This window comes from Balaenoptera physalus, assembly GCF_965194825.1.
Source record: "Balaenoptera physalus genome assembly, chromosome: 7".
Classification (NCBI taxonomy): domain Eukaryota; kingdom Metazoa; phylum Chordata; class Mammalia; order Artiodactyla; family Balaenopteridae; genus Balaenoptera; species Balaenoptera physalus.
This window is the reverse complement of record NC_138886.1, coordinates 114,169,078-114,195,683: the sequence shown is the minus strand read 5'-3', so window position 1 is coordinate 114,195,683 and position 26,606 is coordinate 114,169,078.

Here is a 26,606-nt window from a genome sequence, read left to right as displayed (position 1 = left end):
CATTAGTGTATAGGAATGCAAGAGATTTCTGTGTATCAATTTTGTATCCTGCTACTTTACCAAATTCATTGATTAGCTCTAGTAGTTTTCTGGTAGCATCTTTAGGATTCTCTATGTATAGTATCATGTCATCTGCAAACAGTGAGAGCTTTACGTCTTCTTTTCCGATTTGGATTCCTTTTATTTCTTTTTCTTCTCTGACTGTTGTGGCAAAACTTCCAGAACTATGTTGAATAATAGTGGTGAGAGTGGACAACCTTGCCTTGTTCCTGATCTTAGTGGAAATGGTTTCAGTTTTTCACCATTGAGAATGATGTTGGCTGTGGGTTTGTCATATATGGCCTTCATTATGTTGAGGTAAGTTCCCTCTATGCCTACTCTGTGGAAGGTTTTTTATCATAAATGGGCGTTGAATTTTGCCAAAAGCTTTTTCTGCATCTATTGAAATGATCATATGGTTTTTCTCTTTCAATTTGTTAATATGGTTTATCACACTGATTTATTTGCATATATTGAAGAATCCTTGCTTTCCTGGGATAAACCCCACTTGATCATGGTGTATGATCCTTTTAATGTGCTGTTGGATTCTGTTTGCTAGTATTTTGTTGAGGATTTTTGCATCTATGTTCATCAGAGGTATTGGCCTGTAGTTTTCTCTTTTTGTGACATCTTTGTCTGGTTTTGGTATCAGGGTGATGGTGGCCTCATAGAATGAATTTGGCTGTGTTCCTCCCTCTGCTATATTTTGGAAGAGTTTGAGAAGGATGGGTGTTAGCTCTTCTGTAAATGATTGATAGAATTCGCCTGTGAAGCCATCTGGTCCTGGGCTTTTGTTTGTTGGAAGATTTTTAAGCACAGTTTCAATTTCAGTGCTTGTGATTGGTCTGTTTATATTTTCTATTTCTTCCTGGTTCAGTCTCAGAAGGTTGTGCTTTTCTAAGAATTTGTCCATTTCTTCCAGGTTCTCCATTTTATTGGCATATAGTTGCTTGTAGTAATCTCTCATGATCCTTTGTATTTCTGCAGTGGCAGTTGTTACTTCTCCTTTCTCATTTCTAATTCTGTTGATTTGAGTCTTCTCCCTTCTTTCCTTGATGAGTCTGGCTAATGGTTTATCAATTTTGTTTATCCTCTCAAAGAACCAGCTTTTAGTTTTATTGATCTTTGCTATTGTTTCCTTCATTTCTTTTTCATTTATTTCTGATCTGATCTTTATGATTTCCTTACTTCTACTAACTTTGGGTTTTGTTTGTTCTTCTTTCTCTAATTGCTTTAGGTATAAGGTTAGGTTTTTTATTTGAGATTTTTCCTGTTTCTTGAGGTAGGATTGTATTGCTATAAACTTCCCTCTTAGAACTGCTTTTGCTGCATCCCAGAGGTTTTGGGTTGTTGTGTTTTCATTGTCATTTGTTTCTAGGTATTTTTTTATTTCCTCTTTGATTTCTTCAGGGATCTCTTGTTTATTTAGTAGTGTATTGTTTAGTCTCCATGTGTTTGTATTTTTTACAGATTTTTTCCTGTAATTGATAACTAGTCTCATAGTGTTGTGGTCAGAAAAGATACTTGATATGATTTCAATTTCCCTAAATTTACCAAGGTTTGATTAGTGACCCAAGATATGGTTTATCCTGGAGAATGTTCCATGACCACTTGAGAAGTGCATATTCTGTTGTTTTTGGATGGAATGTCCTATAAATATCAATTAACTCCATCTTATTTAATGTGTCATTTAAAGCTTGTGTTTCCTTATTTATTTTCATTTTGGATGATCTGTCCATTGGTGAAAGTGGGGTGTTAAAGTCCCCTACTATTATTGTGTTACTGTCAATTTCCCCTTTTATGGCTGTTCACATTTGCCTTATATATTGAGGTGCTCCTATGTTGGGTGCATAAATATTTACAATAGTTATATCTTCTTCTTGGATTGATCCCTTGATCATTATGTAGTGTCCTTCTTTGTCTCTTGTAATAGTCTTTATTTTAAAGTCTATTTTGTCTGATATGAGAATTACCACTCCAGCTTTCTTCTGGTTTCCATTTTCATGGAATATCTTTTTCCATCCCCTCACTTTCAGTCTGTATGTGTCCCTAGGTCTGAAGTGGGTCTCTATAGACAGCATATATACAGGTCTTGTTTTTGTATCCATTCAGCCAGTCTATGTCTTTTGGTTGGAGCATTTAATCCATTTACATCTAAGGTAATTATCAATATGTATGTTCCTATTACCATTTTCTTAATTGTTTTGGGTTTGTTTTTGTAGGTCTTTTCCTTCTCTTGTGTTTCCTGCCTAGAGAAGTTCCTTTAGCACTTGTTGTAAAGCTGGTTTGGTGGTGCTGAGTTCTCTTAACTTTTGCTTGTCTGTAATGATTTTTATTTCTCTGTTGAATCTGAATGAGATCCTTGCTGGGTAGAGTAACCTTGGTTGTAAATTTTTCCCTTTCATCACTTTAAATATGTCCTGCCTCTCCCTTCTGGCTTGCAGAGTTTCTGCTGGCTTGCAGAGTTTTTGGCTTGAAAAATCAGCTGTTAACCTTATGGGGATTCCCTTGTATGTTATTTGTTATTTTTCCCTTGCTGCTTTTAATATTTTTTCTTTGTATTTAATTTTTGATAGTTTGATTAATATATGTCTTGGTGTGCTTCTCTTTGGGTTTTTCCTGTATGGGACTCTCTGTGCTTCCTGGACTTGATTGACTATTTCATTTCCCATGTTAGGGAAGTTTTCGAGTATAATCTCTTCAAATATTTTCTCAGACCCTTTCTTTTTCTCTTCTTCTTCTGGGACCCCTATAGTTCGAATATTGGTGTGTGTAATGTTGTCCCAGAGGTCTCTGAGACTGTCCTCAATTCTTTTCACTCTTTTTTCTTTATTCTGCTCCCTGGCAGTTATTTCCACCATTTTATCTTCCAGCTCACTTATCTGTTCTTCTGCCTCAGTTATTCTGCTATTGATTCCTTCTAGAGTATTTTTAATTTCAGTAATTGTGTTGTTCATCACTGTTTGTTTGCTCTTTAGTTCTTCTAGATCCTTGTTAAATGTTTCTTGTATTTTCTCCTTTCTGTTTCTGAGAATTTGGATCATCTTTACTATCATTACTCTGAATTCTTTTTCAGGTAGGTTGCTTATTTCATCTTCATTTATTTGGTCTTGTAGGTTTTTACCTTGCTCCTTGGTCTGTAACATATTTTTTTGTCATTTCTTTTTTTTTTTTTTTTTTTTTTTTGATGTGTGGTGCTTTATTCCTGTCTTACTGGTTGTTTGGCCTGAGACATCCAGCACTGGAGTTTGCAGGCTGTTGGATACAGCCGGGTCTTGGTGCTGAGATGAGGACCTCCGGGAGGCCTCACTGTGATTAATTTTCCCTGGAGTCTGAGGTTCTCTGTTAGTCCAGTGGTTTGGACTCGGCGCTCCCACCACAGGAGCTCAGGTCCAACTTCCAGCCTGGGAACCAAGATCCTGCAAACTTCGTGGCATGGTAAAAAAAAAAAAAAAAGAAAGAAAGAAAAGAAAGAAAGAAAGAAAAAAGGAACAGTACAGTATCAAAGAATAAAAAACAAAATAAAATTAGAAAGATAAAAAATATATTAGGAGAAATAAAAGTACAATTGAAACAACTGCAGCAAGGTAAAATAAAACCAAAACAGAAAAAAGAAGAAAAAAAGGGGGCGGGGGGACAAGCCAAAAGGAGAGAACAGTAACAAAATATAAAGAATAAAATAAAATTAGAATAATACAAGATTTATTAGGAAAAATAAAAATATAAAAGAATCAACAACAATGAATCAACAAGGTAAAACAGAACCCCAATCTAAAAGAGGAAAAAAGAAAAAAAAAAAAAAAAAAGCCTTGGCTATGGAGGTGGAGTTCAGGCAGGGGTGGAACTTAGGCAGGGGAGGGGTTTAGGGTTGGGCGGGACCTAGGAGGGTGGGGGGGTGACATTTGAGCATGGGGTGGGGCCTCAGCTTAGGACCTGCGTGGAAGGAGAGAGGCAGCAAGTCGAAAGGAGGGTCTCTGGAGTGTGGAGTTCTGGAGTTTGGAGGTGGGGCCCTGGGTGAGGGTGTGTGGGTGGGGTTTAGGCCGAGCACCTTGGAGGGGGTCTCACAGGGGGTCTCCGAGTGTAGAGGTGGGGCCCTGGGTGGGGGTGTAGGGGTGGGGCTTGGGTTCTGCACAGCAGGAGGGAGGTTCCAAGGGCACAGGATTAGGCCTGGGGGCCCAACAGGCTCCCCAGTGCCTAAGTGGACAGGGAAAGCACTGGCCGCATTCCCTTCTGTTCCTTCGTGCCCCTCCCCCATCACCCCCAGGGTCTCCCCCATCCCCACTGGACCGCTAACCGAGGGTGGGTCCTGCTGGGTGTAGGAACTCCTCCCCTCCCCCAGCCGCCCCTCAGGAGTGCTGTTCCCGTAGGTCCAGCCTTTACTTTTGCTCCCCCTTCCCTCCCTCCCACTCCCTTAGGACCCACGTGGCTGGAGGGGGTCTAGGTGGGCTGAGGATCAGACCTGGGATCTCAGCAGGTTCCTGGGGGCCCAAGCGGGCAGGGGAAACCTGGCCACGCTCCCTTTTGATCCTCTGCCCTCCCAGTCGTCCCCCAACTTCCCCCTTCGGGCGTGGGATCCTTTCCCCTCCCCCAGCTGCCAGTCAGTGGTGCCAGTCCTGTCCCGCCTCCACTTCTCCTCCCCCCTCACTCCCCCCACATGCCATGTCCTACCTGGTCACTGGGGGTTCCACCCATGGTCCCCCACGGGTGCCTGTAGGTGCCCTAATTGTGAGGAGATGCTAATTCCTCCTCCTCCTAGTATGCCATCTTGACTCTGCCCCCAGTATAGCCTTTCTGAAAATCAATTTGCCTATATAAAATCATGAGCATTTAAAAAAAAAGTCATATGCTTTGACCCTACTTCTAAGATTTTATTCCAAGATCTAATCAAAGTTATGAACAAAGATTTATGTAGAAGAACAATGATGGCAGGTTAAAATCACCAACCTCAGCAGAAACAATGTAAAACTCCAACATTAAGAAAATGGCAGCCAGAAGGCCAGCTTAGGGCAGACTAGACACCTGCGTCCGTCCATTCAGGCTACTATAACAAAAATACCACAGATTGGGTGGCCTGCGAATAACAGACATTTATTTCTCTATTCTGGAGGCTGGGAAGTCCAAGATCAAGGTACCGGCAGATTCAGTGTCTGGTGAGAGCCCACTTCCTTGTTCATAGCCAGCCACTGTGTCCTCACATGACGGGAGGGGTGAGGGATTTCTCTGGAGTCTCTTTTATAAAGCGCATTAATTCCATTCATGAGGGTACCACTCTCGTGACCTAATCACCTCCCAAAGGCCCCAACAAATAACACCATCACATTGGGGGTCAAGATTTCAACATATGAATTTCCAGGGTCACAAACATTCTGTCTATAGCAACACTGCAGGGCAGAACCCGGAGGATATGAAATTCTACAGATATAATTAGCTGTGCATACAATGACTCGTCTCCAAAGTAAGAAAAGAAGTGAAGCTGAGGGTTAAGGCCATGAGTACAGGAGTAGACAAGGAGGAGGAGTTTGTCTAAATCTGCAATGCCCTGTGAAGTTGCTGATGCTGCATTTTTTTAAATGACTTTTTTAATGATACATACAAGTAGCAAAGAATTCATAGAACATACAAAGATAAGGTTATATTTTAACCCAAACACCACTACATGAAATAAATCATTATTAATATGAAAGTCCACATCATTCCAGGCAGCTCTCCATCATATATAAACTAAATAGAAGAAATATTTTCATAAAAATAGGATCATAAGTTCTATTTTTATTAAAAAGCATTACATTTAATTTTACTTTAATTTTACAGAAAGAACAGAAAATAAAGTGAAACGTAAGGAATTGCTGAAGTTTAGATAAATATTTTTCACTACTAGGGATATTTTATGAAATCATAAGGAAAAAAGTTAAAGGAAAAAAGATGTTGGAGTCGTTTCATTTAAGATCTATATTTGTTTTAATTTTAGACAAAAGCAGTACTGTCTCTAATGAAAGTTAAGGAAAATGGCATTCTCATATTTCCTTTCATCTTCTTACTTTTGTTGGCTATATTATTTTTCTTTCCAGTGGAAATATATGTAGTAATACCTATATTCTGTTCTGTCACCATAATTCTCATAGTTGTTTGATCTTAGTTCTACAACTTTTTTTAAAAAGTAAGGGAATGGTAAACACAAGATTCAAGAGAGTTGCCTTCTGGTTGGGGAGGTAAGGTAGTAGGATTGAGGAGGGACAGACAGATAACTTCAGTCATGTGGATGCTATGTTCATGACTGTGTGTTTACCCCCAGTCTGTTTACAAAGTTGGAATCGTATCATATTTAAAGTTTGATACTATCTTCAAAGTGCTGAGAGAAAAATAACTGTCAACTGAGGACTATACACCCAGCAAAACTATCTTTCAAAAATGAAAGTGAAATTAAGACATTTTCAAATAAATAAAAGTGTGATACTTCATAACAGCAGTGTTTTACTAAAGGGACCCCTAAAATATGTATTCTAGGAAGAAAGAAAATAACCCTAGGAGGGAGGTGTGAGATGCAAGGAAATGAAAACAAGGAAATTGATAAACACAGGAGTAAATCCAAGCTAATAATTTCTGTGAAAAATGAGGGAACACTTTCTAACTTATTCCATGAGGGCAAGTATGACTTTGGCAGTATTAAAAATAAAATTACAGGCCAGACTCACTCAAGAACATAGATGCAAATGTCCTGGAAAAAAATTACCAAACTAAATTTAGATTATAAAAATGTCACATATCATGATCAAATTTAGCTTAGCCCAGGAAGGTAAGGACATTTAACATAGACAAATATAAAAACATAATCCTCTACATTAAGAAATCAAAGGAGAAAAATCACATAATCATTTCACAGGTGCAGAAAAAGAATTGGATAAAATTGAACCCTCCTTCATCCAGCTGCTTATTACCTCTCTAACCCCAATTCCTGCTATGCTTTCCCTTGTTCATTCACTTTCAGGCATGCTGGTCTCCTTGCTGTTTCTTAAACAAGCCATGCAGCCTCCGACCTCAGTCTTTGCACCTGCTACTCCCTCTGCATGGAATGTGCTCTCTGTAATTATTTGCATAGCTGGCTTCCTTATGTCCTTCCAGTATTCACTCAAACATCACCTTCTCCATGATGCCTTCCCTCATCACCCTATTGAAAACGGTATCCCTCAGCTCCCACACTGTCATCCCCTTCTTTGCCCTGGTTTTCTCCGTAGCATTTATCACCTTCTAGAACACCATAAAATACTTATTTGTTTTATTTGTTGTATTTTTCTCCTCCACACTGTAAGCTCCATGAGGGCAGAACTTTTTGCCTGTTTTGTTTTGGGATGTATCCCTAATGGTTAGACTGAGCCTTTTTGCTCACTTCCTTTCTCTCTCCATTTCCCTGATCCCAGTAATAGTATAAAGACGCCCCCTCAATTCGACTATCTCCAGATTTGAGCATGTTTCAATTTATAGCATCACCTTCGGGAGGTTGTATAGAGTTTCCCCTCGGGAACTGTGGGGAATTGTGAGGAATTGACTCCAGGACCCCCACGGATACCAAAATCCCAGGATGCTCAAATCCCTTATGTTGAATGGCATAGTATTTGCATATAACCTATACACATCCTCTTATAAACTTTAAATCATCTGTAGATTACTTATAATACCTAATGCAATATAAATGCCATGCAAATAGTTGCTGGTACAGCAAATTCAAGTTTTGTGTTTTAAACTTTTCCAGAATTTTTTAAGTAATGTTTTTGATCCATGGTTACTTGAATCTGTGGATGTGGAACCCATGTATATAGAAGGCCAACTGTACAGCTTCAAGGTTAGGTTCTATGCCAGAACCTCCTCCCTTAGCTGTAATATTTGCATGTTTGTGGTATCAGATGATACACTTTTTCTTGTTTAAATACTGCTAGTAATTTTTTTTAATTTTTGGTGTTTTATTTAGCTTTTACTTTTGAATGTTTTTGTTCATTAGGTATCGTGGGAGGAAGATTCTGGGATCCAGTTTCACTCTGCCTTCTGTACCAAGATGTCTTCCATAGTCCCAATTATTAAAAATTTTAATTCTGGGTCACACATCTCTAAAATCTGCTAAAACTGATTAGTATTTCTAACTCAAGAAACTCCCTTTATTAGGGACAAAGGCACATTTCTGTATCATACATTGTCAGGGTTGAGACCAATACAGAATCAGAGTTGAGAAAAAAGACCTATTCATTTACTTAAGTCCATTCTAACAAGAACACAAATAAAATGGCTTCTAGATCTAAAGTAGTAGATGTTGTCTGTGGAGCTTCCCTGAGGAGTACACTCAATCCATTTTATAATGGCCCTGAAAGATTAGTATTTAAAGTCCTTCGTTGATCTGACCCAACTTTAAGTGTCCTGGTATTATAAACATCTGGAGTTACAAGATCTTAAATTAGTCAGTTAGTGTTTACTGACTACCTACTATGTGCTCCATTCTGCTATGGAGATGGATAAAAAGTAACTGTCTCTGCCCTCCCAGTTGGGGAGATAAGATGTGTTCCTCCAAAACAGTTCAAAACAGGGGATGAGCACTCCATTCTGTGCTCCAACTCAGTCTAAAGGTTTGATTAGATCGATTACATCCACGGGGAAGACCCCAAGAGATCATTTTGTCCAACTTCTCACACTGAGGTACTCATCATAAATGCCTGTTTGTTGAGCAGCCATTACTGATCATTAATTGATAACAGCAAGTGGGACTTCTAAAGACTGCATTGCTTTATACATCTCTTCTGAAGCTTTAATGAATAAGGGGAATCACCAACAAAGGAAGCTGAATCATGAAGCAAAGAAAGGAGATGCTGCAGCAGAAACTACTGGCCAGAACCTCACCTGACGCACCAGCTCACCCCACCTTTCAGGTTCTGATTTTCACTCTACACGTGCTCACGTGCATAAGTGTGCACACACATATAGCACATGTATGTGCCCCTTACTCCCTACCCACCCAAACCTATACACTCCCGTCTTGGGCCTCAGTCCCTCCCTCCTCATCCTTTCTGCCCCATCAGCACCCGTTATCAGGGAAGGGCTACAGATACTCAGGACCACCAGTGTCCCATCTCCACAGGTTTGTATCTCCATAGGTAATTTCACCCAATAGTGCGTTCCACTGATTAGATTTCCTTTGTCACATTCTCTATCATGATTCCAAATAGACCTAAATGATGTTAATCCCGGCTAAGAATTTTGGGGGGAAGATCATATAGAACAGAATTGAATGTAAGAAGAGGTGTCAATGATCACAGACTTGTTCATCTTTTCCCCATCGTGGTGGCATTTTAAATTTTTCTATTACTCATTTGGATTCCAATCTCTGAGCTTCCCTCTCCTTTCTCCTAGCTTCTAAGTCAAACAGATTTTTTTTCTCAGCAAAATAACCCTTCAGTTACTACCAGGGACAGACTGGTATGTGGGCTACAACAGATGTACAAGACAAGCTCTACAGGCATGTAAAAGGGTTCGGTGTCAAGATAGAATTTATCTAATGCAGCATTTCCTCTCAAGTGCCATTTATCATCCCTTAGATGTTGAACTCCTTATAAAAATATTAGATTCTCTTTTTTCACAAACGCTGTTTATTATTTTACCCTTGATTCAGGACAGGCTTCGAAATTAGGTTGACTTGCTTCATTTCTGCTAGCAAATTCCCTTTCTTGACTTCCAGTTCTAATTTTTCCCCTTTGCCTTGAAATTCAATTTGTACTCTAACACTTTGAAAAACAATGTCAATTAGAATTTGGCAATTTTATGGAAGCTGTTTGTTCCAGAATACCTTTTAGCACATTCACATCAATGCAGTGTCTATTGGTGGACCCATATCTTAAGGAAAACTGAGGGTGACTACAAAGTCACCCGGTGTGCGCCTCAGGTGTGACAATACCTCTGATGTCATGAAGCCTTTGCTGTGACTGAGCAAAGAGACCCAGTTGCCTTAAGGTTATTAAGTCCAAAGATGACAGTCTGTTAGAGCACAAAGGTGTCTGGTGTCAGCTGATTTATGGTGTGTTTTGGGAGGGTGTGATAGGGGAAAGGAACGTTAGTCACAGAGCATGATCCAGAGTTATCCTCAGGTCCTGACCCGCAGAGGATGCCAGGTCATGTCACAATAGCATGTCCAAAGAGGTTGACAAAGCCAGGACTTCCTGAGGTAAGAATCAGAAATGCCAATACATAACCAATAGAAGTAAGAAATCAGGGGCAGATGCACTAGGTAGGCGGTGGACCAGAAAAGCAAGCTAGATGTTGGATGAGGCAAATTCTGGAAATGGGCTAATGCCCTCTGCCGGTTCCCTTCTTTTTGTAAGGGCTTGGGAGGGGCAGAGTTCAGGAACCTTCCAGCCCAACATCTGTGCTGAACTAGCCTCACGAACAGGCAGCTCCACGAGGTTTCCCCAACTGAAATTAATCACTCCTCCCCAAAACTCCCATAGCCCTTCGTTACCTCGTTTACAGCCCTTGAAATAATGGATATGGAAGTGCTTTGTAAACTGTAAAGCACTGTACAAATGGCAGATGTTGGGGGCTTAGCTGGGGAGCAATAGATAATGCATCTCTTCCGCTCCTGAGTCAGTAACCAATGGTGAGAGACATGGGGAGTCAGCCAGATGCAGATCAATTCATCAGACTTATTACAGATAGCAGCTGGTTCAGGTTCAGGGCCACACTGAACTTCCTCATACTTCACCCCAGAATTAAAATTCTCCACCCAGTCAAGGCTGATTGCCTGCAAAATAGGCTGACGGAGGAGCCCAATCCTATCAGAGGAGTCATCGTCCTCCCACAGGAGGCGTGAGGGAGGGGGCAGGGTGAGGCGAGGCCAGAGTGTTACTCTCAGTCCCTCCACATTGAAACACAGAGAAAGAGACCGTCCATTCACCTGTGCTTTGTGCTTCAGTCCCTCATGTACTCTGCAGGCTCTATGCTAGATGCTGGGGATATAGAGATAAATGAGACCTCAGAGCGTTTGTAATCTAGTAGAAGCCATTAACAATCCAATGCGACAGCCATACATTAGGAAGGGTGGAGTTCATTCTCCTCAGGTGAACTGGGGAAGGTTTCATAGACCAGGTGATAAGTGAGTTGGCTCGTGGATTATGTGTAGGAGTTCACCAGATGGAGAAGAGAAGGAAGGGAATTATTCCCAGCAAAGGAAGCAGCAGGGCAAAGACAGGAAGGCTCAAACTCTTTATGAAATGAAATGAGGCGCAAATAAGCGAATACGCAAAGCCCTTCAAGAGTTATTTGTAGTGAGGTGGATGGACCTAGAGTCTGTCATACAGAGTGAAGTAAGTCAGAAGGAGAAAAACAAGTACCATATGCTAACACATATATATGGAATCTGAAAAAAAAAAAGAAAATCGTTCTGAAGAACCTAGGGGCAGGACAGGAATAAAGATACAGACGTAGAGAATGGACTTCAGGACACGGGGAGGGGGAAGGGTAAGCTGGGACGAAGTGAGAGAGTGGCATGGACTTATATACACTACCAAATGTAAAATCGATAGCTAGTGGGAAGCAGCCACGTAGCACAGGGAGATCAACTCGGTGCTTTGTGACCACCTAGAGGGGTGGGATGAGGAGGGAGGGAGGGAGACGCAAGGGGGAGGAGATATGGGGATGTATGTATATGTATAGCTGATTCACTTTGTTATACAGCAGAAACTAACACAGCATTGTAAAGCAATTATACTCCAATAGAGATGTTAAAAAAAAAAAACTATAGGGAGTTCCTTGGAGGTCCAGCGGTTAAGACTCTGCGCTCCCAACGCAGGGGGCTTGCGTTTGATCCCTGGTCAGATCCCACATGCCGCAAATAAAAGATCCTGCACACCGCAACAAAGACCCGGCACAGCCAAATATATACATTAAAAAAAAGAGTACAAAGCTGTATACTATCGCACCTTACTTTTCTATACAACGAGGTTACAGGCAAAATTCAGATTAATCTCCATGTTTTTCATCTCAAGATAAAACAATAATTTGTCTTTCTAATCCTATTTAACATAGATAATGAAAACTTTTGGAATTTGCTTTTGTTTCTTTTTCTAAAAATAAGTCCCAAAAGTGTCTTGAAAAAAGACACAACCTTTATGAACTGCGACACAGATGGTTCCGTTTTGGAGCTCTTTACTGAAAGGTACGGTTCAACAGACAATAAAAAAACAAGACGGGATACCACTATTTACTCATTTCTATTGGAACATTAAAGGAAATTTACATAGTCTACAGCTACATTTAGTAAAATCCCCTTTCTTATCCTGTCTACTTCTCGAATACTTCAAATCTGGTCAGAACCTCTTTCCTCAACAGTCCTCTCCAAAACAAATAAAGCCTTCTTCAGATAGGGTAAGGGAATACCTTCACCTTAATCATTTATGTTTTATGTCTTAAAAGATGTATTTGCAATATATATGAGCTATGTGATATATACAAGCTCTGTAGATGAGGATACAAATTCCCATTCAATGTGTAGAGAATTCCTTGGTCATCCAAGAATAAAATCCCTATCCGAACATATTTCCCACTGCTCTCCATACATTGAAAACCAAAGTATTTTGGCTGCTTCCTCCAAGTTTAAATTTTTAGGATCCTCTTATATGCAGTTGTCATAATTTTGTTTCTGAGCAGCTTCCTTCATCCTAGGGAATGGAATTGCATCCATCTGTCATCTGAGCTTTTTCAAATAAGCTCTCTCCAAAGTCTGAGGACAGTCCTTGCCTATAAACTGTAAGATGTCAGAGTCACTTTCTCCAACTGTTCCCATCACATACGCTTCACCAGACACTCTTCCTGATTTTAAGGGCACTCCAGAGCCTGTACCCTTCACCACCCTCTGTACTCTCCCTGGTCCCCACCTGGCCTTGCTAATCTGCTCAGGGGTTACCTTTGACCCCTAATGACTCATCTGGGCTTCACAACAGCAGCCTCAACAAACACCAATCAGAACTCTTGACCAGAATATTTCTAAATGTCAGCTTGTTCCCTACCCTCCACATGGCTGTGCTTCTGTTCCCAGGGGCCCATTGTTCTCGTATGGTTATGACTAAGAGCACCAAATTACTCAGGAAAAAATATATATATCTGTAACAAAATAACAAAGAGTTAATATATTTAATATAGTAAAAGACAATACAAAAAATTAAGATCCTCAATTGACAAGTGGATAGACAAACAATTCACCAAAATTAAATACAAATGCTTTAAAAACTCAGGTGAAATTTTCACCCTCTCAAGTAACCAAAGCAATACAAATTGAAACAATGACAAGGTAAAATTTGATAACAAAGATATTTAAAAGATGACATCCAATGCTGTCAAATGTTTAGGAAGACAAGTATTCTGGTAAATTGGTATAATCTATGATGAAAGCAATATCAGGGTATTTGCTTTCAGTTTTAAGATTCTCTCATAATGATAACATGGGAATAAAAGTATATATAAACAAGAATACTCAGCATTTTTTGTATACTCAGTATTATTTGTAGTAGCAAGAAAATTGGAAATATCCTTAATGTCTATTTTTAGACAGATAGTTAAATAAATTATTTTTTATGATGGTGATAAAGATTTTAATGCATAAGAAAATATTTATATATGTATGTATAGTGTAATTCTGGAAATACAGGCCGATTTGCAAGGAAAAAGAATAAAAGGAAATACACTAAAATATTAACAATGATTGAGTTTAAATGATGGAACTATGGGTGATATTTTATCTTACCCAATTTTTCTGTTCTTTAATTTTTTAATAAGAATGTATGATATCTATAATAAGGGGGGAAACTTTTTAAAAGGTATTTGAATTGATAATCAAGAGACCTGTTTCTAGTCCAAGTTCTACCACTAAAAAAAGTTATTGAGCTTTGAATAATTCACATCCTCTCTCTGAGCAGAATTTTTCGAATCTGAAAGTGTGGTGGCTTTGCAGTGTGTCAACTTGACAAAACGGAACTGGTTCCTAAAATTCCTTACCCTGTAAGTTCCCAACTGGGGCAGGTCTGCAGAATTGGCAGGGTGGCAGTAAAGAAGCCTCCATATTTGTTCTTAGGCTGGGCGGATTGGTGCAGGGGACCAAGAAGTTTATCTGCTGAATCAGTTTGTTGGTGTGGGCAGAGGTCAGTTCTGAAGCTTCTCTGTCTTCCTTCAGATCCTCATTCAGCTTCTCCGTGTCCTGACTACATGTGTGTTGACCTCTGTGATGAAGGGCACCAGCTTCTTCAGCGGAACATCCACACCATCAAGGTCAAAGGCAGCAAGAACAGACACAGGTTTTAGTTCATCTTCGTGGGCTCCAGCTCATGCTTCTGGGTTCCATCTTGTCCTGACTCTCCCCTGCGTTACATGTATCTCTCCTGCCCACTCTGCAGAACTCAAATCCCAGGATCAAAGACAACAGCCATGGAGAGAACTTTTAGTCACCTCCCACAATTGTGCGAGGTCAAATTCCTATAATAAATAAATAAATACCTAGTGGTCATGCTTCTCGGATTGAACCATGACTGATATAGAAAGTAAGAGGTGGATGGGATGTATTTATTAAAGTCCAAGTTTCCTTCCAGCCTTAGAGCATCTGAAAGTAAACTCAAAGTCTCTTCACATCCATAATCAATAGAAAAATCAGAGCATCATCTCTACGCAAAATTAACATTATTCTCGACTTTAAACACTATCTGGGGGGAAATTAGGGCACCTACTAAGCAGTGTCACCACAGGGCAGAGTCCTCCGTTTAATTCCGTGTACACGTCCCCCAACACAGCAGCCTGCTCCCCACCTGCCCCTTTCAAAAGCCTGGCGGTCACAATCCCATTTCTCTGCTCAGACTCCCAATTCAGTCTCTATTGCTTTGGTATTAAATGTCAACAAATATTTGCAATGTGAATGAAAAAACTCAAGCAGAAAAAAATGACAACACCCCCCCCCCAAAAATTCAGGGCACAGAAGAGAGCTAAAAACACAAGCAAAACAAAATCTGTAGAACCAAGAATTATATTCTATGAATAAACGAGCCATGAAAGAATAAGAAAGAGCTCTGAGAATTCAAAAATCTGGCTATATGGTTGCTGAGATTTTTAAAGTGCAATAGAATGATTGAAAGGTAAATTTGAGAGTATCTCCCAGAGTATAGAAAGAAAAAAATATATATATATATATTTGAAAAATTTAAGAGCAATTTTAAGAGTGAGAAGATCAACCCAGGAGGTTCAACATCAGATTAACAAGTGTTCTGGAAAGAGATAGCAAATAAAGCAGGAGGGAAGAAATTATGAAGGACATAATATAAGAGAACATACCAAAGTTGAAGAAAGGCACAAGTCTTTAGATTTAAAAGTGAGCCCCTGAGTGAAGGCTCAAAGGATGAAAAAAGAAACCCCTACCTAGACATGGCATTATGAAATTTCAGAATACCAAGAATGAAGAGATTGTAAAAGTATGCAGGAAAAAAGAAAGAACATATAATAATATACAATATAATAACAACAACATTAGACATAGGATTTAAAGTTTGAAAAAAGTGAGTATATAATAAAGACAAGTAGTGGAGTGTGAAAAATTAACTGTCTGTTTGAACTAAATGTTAGGCACAATCTCTGCTGAGAGAAAATGGGGGATGACATCACAGCCACAGAGAATAAACCCACGTGTGGTGCTTTGAACATCACTGAACAATACTTACATGATCATAAAAATGTGAATAATGTTTCCTGATTTTAAGCTTATAGAATCAACGTATAGAGCAATCTTGGAGAAGTCCACGGTGGTTATAGAATACAAAGTAGCTGTTACCAACTTCGAAGTGGAAGGAAGTGGGGAGAAGTGGAAGGAAGGATGCAAGCAGAGGTTTCCACATCTGACTATCCAGGGAAGAAGAAACCAAGCCTAGTGTTAGAACTCTGCTGGGCCAGACGCTGTAAGAATGATCTGGTCTTCCATCATGAAAAGAAATTGATATTGACAAATAAAGAAGCAGTGACATAAGCTTGTTTATATTATCATATTACTATTTGTCTTAGAGACTATAAAAGTGACTAACCGAAAGAACCCAAAACAGGAATGGCTGAAAAAAGTGGTTGTCCTGGGGAATGAGCCTGGGAGTGAGAAGGATGTATCCTTGGACTTCCTGAGCCTCCTTGAGAGGAGGGGCTGCCTCGGAGTGAAGCCTGCATGGAGGAACCAGGATTGGGAGACAGAGAGAGAGAACAATCTCAGTCTGATGACTTGTTAGAGCCCCTAGTTCAAGCTGAGTGCAGAACTGGATTTAGTGCGTTCAGGCTGCTTTAACAAAATACCATAAACTGGGAGGCTTATAAACAACAGAAATTTATTTCTCACGGTTCTGGACGCTGGAAAGTTCAAGATTAAGGTGCTGGCAGATTTGGTGTCCTGTGAAAACCAGCCTCAGAGTTTTCTCACTGAGTCCTCGTGCTGGAAGAGGCAAGGGAGCTCTCTGGGGCCTCTTACACAAGGGTATCAATCCCATTCGTGAGCACTCCACCCTTATGACCTCATCACTCCCAAAGGCCCCACCTCCAAAAACCATCACCCTGGGGGTTAGGATTTCAACATATGAATTTGGGGCAACACATTTGGACCATAGCATGTGCCAGTAAGTCTGCTTTTGAATTGGGTTTCTGGAACTTTGCCTTAAAATTGCCCAATATCCACCAACTCCCTCTACCCCTTCCCAACCTCCAGGTGAGGGCCTTGCCTTCCTGCCTTTGCAAACCCGTGTGTTGGATGCCTTGTGCTGTGTATTTGCATAACAAGTTGCAAGTTCCTTGCTTTGTGAATTAATAATAGAACTATCTCTTAATTGCTAAGTCTAAGTTTATCTAGTAATGCTGTCTTTAATACTAAGGTCCTGTTGATTTGATTGGATTGGTGCCTAAATTGAGTCTCTGGGTTTGGGACCTCTCTGGTCTCCACAACCAGAGTATTCTTGGATTGAGCCCCAAAGCTCTGCCTGGTGAACAAAATGCATGGCTGTCTTTTTCTCATTCTTAGAATCATAGAGTTTTGGCATACCTAAAATGAAAAGGTCTTAGAGATCACCTAGTTAACAACTCCATTTTTCTGTGCAAGAAACTGGGACCCTGAGAAGTTAAGTAATTTTCTGAGAGGACGTGCTAAGAGTTAGTGGCAGAGCCAGGACTGAACTCATAATTCTTTGCTCTTTGTGTTAAACCTTTTTTTGGAGGGGGAGATGGGGGAGAATGGTAAAATGATAATATCAGGTCTGCAGAGTCAATAAGGGACATAAACAGGGGTGCAAAGGAGCGTTGATGGCAGTGACTGACCACTGAACCTGCCTAGCCCTCCCTGCCCAATGCTTTCCCAAAATTAGGCCAGTTCCAGGGAGTTCTGAGGCCCTTCTGAAGCTGAGATCCTGGACCCCGGAGGCTGGGACACCTGGGCCAGGTAAATCCTTTCTGCATCCTCTAGCACGTGAAGCACATGCAAGGGCAGCCCTCAGCCTGCTTCACTAAGACCCAGCAGCACCCAGAAGGGGTCAGTGCTCTCTGGGTTGCTCTGCTGGTTTTAAACTCTTCTTAGTTAGAGAAAAAAATTGTTTTCAAATCGAATCAATAGGAAATTATAGTCTTGTATAAATGTTAGATAATAGCATTCAAGGAACATTTAAAGGAGAAAAAAAAGAACTACCCTGAGTCTCGCTATTCTCACTCAAGGCTTATTCTCTTCTGGCTTTTGTCCATGTGCACACATAATTTTGCTTGGTTATAATCAGAAGGAGTGTACAATTTTGTATTAAAGCAATAAAGTTTTAATGATATATAGATAATAGAAGGCAAATGGCTATAAAGCCAAATTTATGCAGGTTTGTAGGGGAAAATCCATTTTAAAGGGGATAATATAGGATAATAGCACATATTAGAGCAGTACACTTGGGATAGTGCTTATACAGATTTTAATAAAATTCCTTCTCTTTTCTTTTTATACTGTTCCTTAACCAAGTCATGATGAAATAAATGTAATATATGTTCAGCCTATATTTGTACCATTTGATTTTTAAAACAATCATGGTAGTTAAGGAGGAAAAAAAATCCATAGATCTTAGTGCTTGCAGGGACCTTAGAAATATTACTTCCAACCCAGTAAGAGGCAAATTGTTCATGGCATTTTATGGCTGCGTCGGGTCTTAGTTGTGGCACATGGGATCTTCGTTGAGGCACGTGGGATCTTTCACTGTGGCACATGGGCTTTTCGTTGTGGCGTGTGGGCTTCTCTCTAGTTGTGGCACGTGGGCTCTGTAGTTGCGGCACACAGGCTCTCTAGTTGAGGCGCGCGAGCTCAGTAGTTGTGGCACGCCGGCCTAGTTGTCCCGCAGCATGTGGGATCTCAGTTCCACGACCAGGGATTGAACCTGCGTCCCCTGCATTGGAAGGTGGATTCTTTACCACTGGACCACCAGGGAAGTCCCTATAATACAGTATTATTAACTACAGTCAACATGCCAAACCTTATATCCCCAGGAATTATTTATCTCATAAGTGGAAGTTTGTGCCTTTTGACTACCTTCACCAAATTCCCCCACGCCCTACCTCTGGCAACCATAAATCTGATCTCTGTTTTATGAGTTTGGCTTTTTTAGATCCCACAAATAAGTGAGATCATACAGTATATGTCTTTCTCTGTCTGACTTACTTCACTTAGCATAATACCCTCAAGGTCCATCCACGTTGTCACAAATGCCAGCCTTTCCTTCTTTTTTTTTTTTTTTTTTTTTTTAATATTTATTTATTTTGGCTGCTCCAGGTCTCAGTTGCGGCACGCAGGATCTTCGCTGCGGCATGCAGACTTCTTAGTTGCGGCATGCATGCGGATCTACTTCCCTGACCAGGGATGGAACCCGGGCCCCCTGCATTGGAAGCGCAGAGTTCTACCCACTGGACCACCAGGGAAGTCCCTCCTTTCTATGGCTGAATAGTGTTCCATTGTGTGTGTGTGTGTGTGTGTGTGTATCACATTTTCTTTCGTTTACTCATGTTGTTTAGTCAACAAATATTTATTGAACCTCTTCTATGAAGCAGGTTCCGTGCTAGGGGCTCAGAACACCAAGATGCCTATGACAGTGGGTGCCTTAAGAAACACAGTCTAGTAGAAGAAGCAACTCAGGAAGCCAGAGGTGACAGCAGAGAACAGGTTTCTAGTGAGACATGCACCAGGTGCTGAGGGAGCCCAGATAAAGCTGTGCACACACTGGGTTCCTCTCCTCTGAGAGAACAAACCAGATTCCTACTGCTTCTTTTAAAAGGATCCCAGCTTTTTCCAAAGCGTTTTCTCCAAATGAGCGCTGCTGTGAGATCGAGGGAATCAAAGTTGTAAATCATTTGAAACCTGGCCACCTTTCTTCAAATTTGTTGTGTTGTTGTTTCTCTCGTTGGCCTGCTTTTTCTCAACCACGACACTGTTAAGCAAATGCTAATACAGCTTTCTTCCTGTATGTATGTATGTATATTTATGTAGTTCTGCTTGTATCTGTGTGTACATGTCCCCACCTAAGCTGACACTTGTATACATTTATGCCCATGAATATTGGTGGAGGGCTGTGTATTTGTGTAGGGCTGTCACTCCGTAACCGTGTATCTGTGTGTGTGGTCCTTCAGCTTGCTTGTTGTAAAAATGCATGGATGTAGGTGAAAGGTCAATGAAGGTCAAATATGAATACATAAATTCATGGAGGTATCAGGGAAGAGAGGGAAACATACATGTGAATAAATCATATGTGAGTGATTCTCACATCAAATTGTGAGGGTTGCCTTTAAGAGCATTTTGTTTTATTTCCAGAGTTATCTTAGAAGTTCTCTTTTATTATTTCCATGTACAGGAGCCCTCAGGTCAAAGATTAATCCCCAATCAGGACCCAACCGCTGCCCATCTCTTCCCTTCTATATTGTGTTGTGTGTTCACGTAGGACAGAAACTGATCTTTTCCACCTGTGATCAACAGTACACAACGTCTGATGCGAGCGTGGTGCTCAGGAAAGAAAGAAGGAGGGAAAGAAGGAGAGAGACAGGGAGGAAGGGAGAACACAGGAAGGAAGGAAGGAAGGAAGGATGGATGGAAGGATGGAAGGGAGGGGGGAGGGAGGGAGGGAAAGAAGGAGAAGGGAAGGGGAGAGGAAAGGAGTAAATCAGCCTTATTCATCCTGAGTAGACAATTAGCAAGTCATAGTAGAACTGAGCTAATAAGCTGCTGGATAAAACAGATAAGATCTATCACTGGAGAGAAGGGCCCTGAGAGATGTCACGCCCCACTCTCTGCCCCATCTTCATATCTCCTTGGTCCAAACCAGCTGCTCTCCTGACCCATCCATGGGCTCCCAGGTCTTGAGGATGAAAGACTGTCCTTGGTTTGACCTCCATGCCCAATCTGTGGTACCCAGATACCCAACCTGTGGTAGCGTGGACAGAGCACTAGCCTGTCAGCTGTGAGACCTGCAATCTCATTAAAGCTCTGCTTATCAGAATGACTTTGGCCAAGTCACTTAACCTCTCCGGGCCTCGTCTTAAGGGTGCTTGTACCTTAAAGGATACACTGTGTGATCCCTATGATTCTCTTCTCCCCCAGAATCCTGTGAATCCGTACCACGCTGGCCAGCTCCATCTGCCATCCCCAAGGCTTCGGGCTTTGTTTGTGGCTGCAGCCCTGGCCCTTCCGCTTCCCCCAGCCTCCTCCCTGGGCTGGTCATCCGTTCACAGTCCTCACACAGGCCTCCATCTTGAGGAAAACAGCAGCCTCCCCATCACGGGCAGGCGGGACCAATAAACAGGGTAACACTATTCGTGTTCATCTCAGGCAAGCACCGAATCTCAGGCTAGACACAGAGGTCAGCTTGGAGGCTGCTCGTACAAGGCTTTGCACAATCTGATTAAGTCCAGGCAATCCCAGGCCCAGCCCCTTCTCCATCAAGGGTGCTTCTGGCTCTGCACAGACACCAGCAGGTCCTCGCCCGGTTCCCGCGGCTACTCAGGAGGTCTGTGCCAGCGAAGTCCGTTCCTCAACACAGCCCAGGATCTCTTTTCTGTCCCGCTCCTCCCCAGCCCTGGTCCCTGGTTTCTCTTCATTCTCTTTGCTAAGAAAGTCATGTGCATAAAGGCCTCTCCAGAGAGGCAAAGTGGCCTCTGTTTTTATCCAACTTGTGGACACACGAGCTGTCCGTGATTAAAGAAAGCTCTAGATCTACCTACATCTTCAACTCCCAAGGGCACAGGAGAATAGAATAGGTTTGCCTTCTTCCTCTGAGACCAAGGAAGGAAAGAAGATAGTTGCGGATAAAGATATTGCCCCGGGGAGAAAGGAGGGCAGGAAATCCACTAATATTAATGGTCAAAACGCTGAGGTGGGTCCAAGCCAGGATCCCTGGGGTTGAAGGTGTCACATCCCTCTCCTAAAGGACTTTTCCAGCTAGTGAGGGAGACAGGTGCATGAAATGGTAATCTGCATAAAGCAACCTGGAAAAAGTGCCAAACACAGCCTACTGAGAGAGTCCCAAGAAAGGAGTCATTGATTCTGTCTTGGGGAACATCAAAATAGATGTTCATAGGGAAGTAAAATTTGAAGACTGTCTAGATTTTTCAGTTTTATTAAATAGTGGTAATATGCTTCCATCTTTGCTGCACTTTGAGGTTTACAAAGTGCCTCTCAGCCTTTATTCCCTCTGATGAGTTCGTGCGTGTACTCACAGTTAGTGACTGAGCTCCCTGTGTGCCAGGCAAAGCTCTGGCTCTAAAGATGAAAGCCACCTAGTCCTGGCCCTCAAAGAGTTCACCTCTGGTAGAACCAAAAGGCAGGTAAACCAGGGATAGCAGCGAGGCAACGCTTGTGTCCCAAAGTAGAAGTTATCGTGGTGGCAAAAGGGAGTGTGGAGTTTAACCAGGGGTTAAGGGGGAGAGAAGGTTTGGGGACAGAATGAAGAGGAGAATGCTTGGGGGTGCTAGGTGTGAGCTGGGGTGTGACAGAGGTCGATACGGAAAAGAACATTCTGGGGACTTCCCTGGTGGTCCAGTGGTTAAGAATCTGCCTTCCAATGAGGGGGACGTGGGTTTGATCCCTGGTTGGGGAACTAAGATCCCACATACCGCGGAGCAACTAAGCCTGCGCGCTCTGGAGCCCATGCCACAACTAGAGAGAAGCCTGCGTGCCACAACGAAGATCCTGTGTGCTGCAACTAAGACCTGATGCAGCCAAATAAACCATAAATAAATAAACTTTTTTTAAAAAGAAAACAAAGACTGGAAATACAAAAGGAGAAGCAAGTTTGGGGGATAGCACAGAGAGGTAAGGGGCACACATGATTTTGTTGTTGAGTTTGAAGGGACTAAAAGACATATAGGTGGAGATGTTTGCTGCTTGATGGTCAATTCTGGCTCTTTCCGGTAACCCCACACAAGTGAAACCACAACTAAGCCGCTCCATCATTTTCCACAACACTATGCAACGTCTCTGTAGAGTTTTGAAGTACTCCACCATTATTGATTAGCCATTAGTGATTCCCTCTGACCCTGCTAAGTATTTCCTCTCCCTCTTTAGTACTACCACCTACAAATCTCTAGAAATGGGGGTTGAGCAGGTGCGGATCCAAAGACAAAACATTCTTCTTAATGTGAGAAATTAATCTGTAGCTCTAATTGCCTCAAACTCCAAATGAAAAAAAAAAAACCTGCTTTCTCCCAGCATTCAAAATAGAATGCAAGCTTTCTCTGAATAAAGAAAATAATCTGTCAGGGGAGAAAAAAAAGGACTTAAGCTGCTAAAAATGTCAATCTTACCACATTGTTAAGGAAAAGCAAGTTTAATTACATTCAAATCTACATAGAATCGTTTTTGAGCGATGCACGCAGGAGCCTAAAGGTCTAGGATTTCAGAATTGACAAGGTACGTTAAACAAAGGCAATGGGGAAAGAGCAAAGTATAATGGGAGGGGGCATGATTTCAGAATTGGAGGCTTTGAGTCCTAGAGCCAGCCTGCCACGAAGCCCCCTAGGACCTTTGTCAAGTCCTGTACTGTAGTTCTGTCACGTGTAATAGAGGGTGCCGAGGTGTAAATGTTCTCAAGTTGTCATTTGCATCTATGAAAAACGTCACAGAAAATTGAGTTTAGACTCTTTCCCCTCAAATACTGGTTGTATAGCACACAGCCTTATTGGTTGTTCTATATCCCTATGAAGTATACAGAAAAAGGACCTGGAATTTTCCAATCCACAGATGTCAAAACAGAGGCTAAGGAAGAGGTCCCATCTGAGGTGATCAACCAATGGTGACTCAGAACTTGATGGATGAAAACCATATTTTGTCCCAGAAGCCAGGCCCCGGAGCAATCAACTAAAAATAAAAGGCAGCTAGTTCTTACTTTAGGGAAAATGAGCCTACCCTCATCCATCTTCCTTTTTCCCACCCCTGATCCTCCCCATAAAAAAATAATAATAATTTGGGGAGAAACATAATTTTAAGTGATTCAGTATATGGAAACCACCAAGGAATGCTGGCTTCTGAGGCAGTGACCCAGGAGAACATGGGCTGGCACAGGACAGCCCTGCCGAAGGGACCAGTTACCTTAGCTGAGCAACCGCTCTGCACCAGGGTGTGTAAACAGGTGTTGGGGAGGAAGATTTAGACAACTCAAAAGACTAATTGCTTTAATAAGCTTTAAGGGTTGTACCTCAAGAGGGAGTGGCTCACCGGCAGCCAGCGGGAGATGTCCTCTGCCCCGAGTTCAGGCTGCTGCATTATCATTTCAAATGGCCTCTACCCACTTCCCAGAGTCAGTGTGGCAATTACTAGCCCACCTGGCCTTTCCCCTTCTTATTTCCTATTCAAGAGCAAAACCATTTGAGGAACTCAGTTCTTGATCCAGTATATGCCTCCCCACTCCTGCGTTGCATCTCTGGAGATCTTTAGGAGCTTCAAGAAAGAGATGGAGGGACTTCCCTGGTGGTCCAGTGGCTAAGGCTCTGTGCTCCCAATGCAGGGGGCTTGGGTTCAATCACTGGTCAAGGAACTAGATCCCACATGCATGCCACAACTAAGAGTTTGCATGCCACAGCTAAAGATCCCTCACGCAGCAACAAAGATCCCTCATGCTGCAACTAAGACCTGGCGCAGCCAAATAAATAAATAAATATTAAAAAAAAAAAAAAAAAAAAAAAGAGAGAGCTGGGAAAAAAAATGGTAGACCACAGAAATCTATTGAGGCAGGAAACTGCAGCTAAATTGTCATTTCCATAAACAGTGGCCTGGCAAGGTCAGCGCACGCAGATAGGAATACTCCAGGCTAAATCCATCTTCCATAAGGACAATACTTGGACCAGAATCTCACCTGCAGAAGTCAGAAGGTTCCAACTGGTCCACAAATCAATCTACAAGAACACCTGAAGAGGCTCTCTAACTCAGGGCGTTATGAAGACGACAAAGAGATTGATTGGAATCTGCCCTGTGGAATGAGAGCTACATACAGTTTAATGTACAGTTAACTTAAGCATAATTATACAACTGACAACAATAAGAAATGTACAGCAGGTTCTGATGTTAACTTCTAATCTCCCCTCTTTGGGAAACTGGTGGAAAGATGTAGTCAGAGGTGGCGGGGAATTGTCTTTGTCTGGTCCTGTGGGGATTTATTTTATTCTCATGTAATCCAGGTTCCACCGATCCTCTGTGTCCCAGGCTGTTCTTGTTCCATGCCATTCTGTGCCAGAATGGTTACTCCCTGATATCAGTGTCATTATCACTAATTTCAGAAAATGTCTGTCTCTTAGCTTCAGATTTTCAAAAGAGTCTTCATCTATTGTAGTTACAGAAGAGTGCTTGCTTTTCTCCCAGAGCTCTCTGTTGAATGTCTATTTGCCAGTCATTTGTCACCTTGGGACTGGCTTTTTCTCCTACATGACCGTGGCTTTCTACCTCTCCCTGAATATCTCTGAAACCTCTGGGTTGCCCGAAAATCCTAGAGGAAGATAAGGCATTTATAAGCTTGCTCCTTTTGACAGGAATAATAATTTACAAATCCAAATAGAAATGTTTCTCTTCCCCACCTCTGCAAAAACATTGCTGGCTTGCTACTTCTGGCACACTCTCCCTGCCTGCAGCCCTAGATTTGATTCTTTAACCATTTCACATCCTCTGTTGTGTTAGAACAAACCTGCCAAATTTGCCTCCAACTAAAGTGGGTTCTCCTTGCATTCTGACTCTAGTAAAACACTGTAATTGTATCAAGGACTCAATTAAGACCATAAAAGTTTCAAGGATACATGAGCTTTAAAAAATAATCATATTTTTTTGCCTTTATACACTTTTACTTTCTAAGGTTTGGTTGAGGGTGGGTTACCGTAGGCAGAATCTATACCTGGCAATGAAATGTATCCAAATGACAGAATATTTTGCCCCTGATTTGGTTTAGATATAAATCCGAGCAACCTGACTACAAACCTAAAGGAAATGTTTGGATGCTGAGTCTATAAAACAGTATTTTTATCAAAATGTATCTGATGGTCTCATAAAGCAAGCTTACAAGAGTTTGTCTCTATGAGTTCTCAATTAAAACATTGTTGTAAAAGCCATTTCCAGGTGGAAGCAACTAGTGCCCATCAATAGATAAATGGATAAAAAATGTGGTCTATCCATACAATGGAATATTATTCAGCCTTAAAAAGAAATGAAATTCTGACACATGATGCAACATGGATGAACCTTGAGGACATTATGCTCAGTGAAATAAGCCAGTCACAAAAGGACAAACACTGTAGGATTCCAATTATATGGGGTACCTAAGTAGTCAAATTCATAGAGAAAGAATGTCGAATAGGGCTGCTGGCGGCTGGGAAAGGAGGAATGGGGAGTTAGTGTTTAAACGGTACAGAGTTTCAGTTTGAGAAGAAGAAAAGAGTTCTGCAGATGGATGGTGGTGATGTTTGCACAACAAGGTGAATGTACTTAATGCCACTGCATTAAATAAAGTGGTTGAAATGGTGGGATTTATGTGATGTAGAGTTTACCACAATTATTTTAAAATATGACATAAAAATTCATTTCCAAGTGAGAATTTTTAATATTCCCCCAAATATCTGTCCCTGTACCTGAAACGATTTCCAAATGACTTAAATTAGCTGCACGTGATCTTAACAACCTATAAAGAATATCTAGGCATTGGGAATATAGGAAAGTCGTGATATTCAGCTACCAGGATTTGAACATTCAGAGCAAAAAAAAAAAAAAAAAAATCACTGATGCTTTTTCTTGGCTCTCTGGACAACCCTCCTAAAAAGCTTTTCAGCTCTGCAAAATTAAAAACGTTATGTCTTATTGTTTTACCCTCAAGGGGAGCAGACTCTCATGGCTATAGACAAATGCATGGCACACAGTCGCCCACGACAAATTACACAGCAGCATTAGTCTCCGGTTTGGAGCCAGTGACCCCAGAAGCAGCGCTGGGTACCATTCTGCCTCTCGGACCTCCGTCCAGCTGGGGCTCCCCACACCCTGCCCACCGCTCTCCATTCTG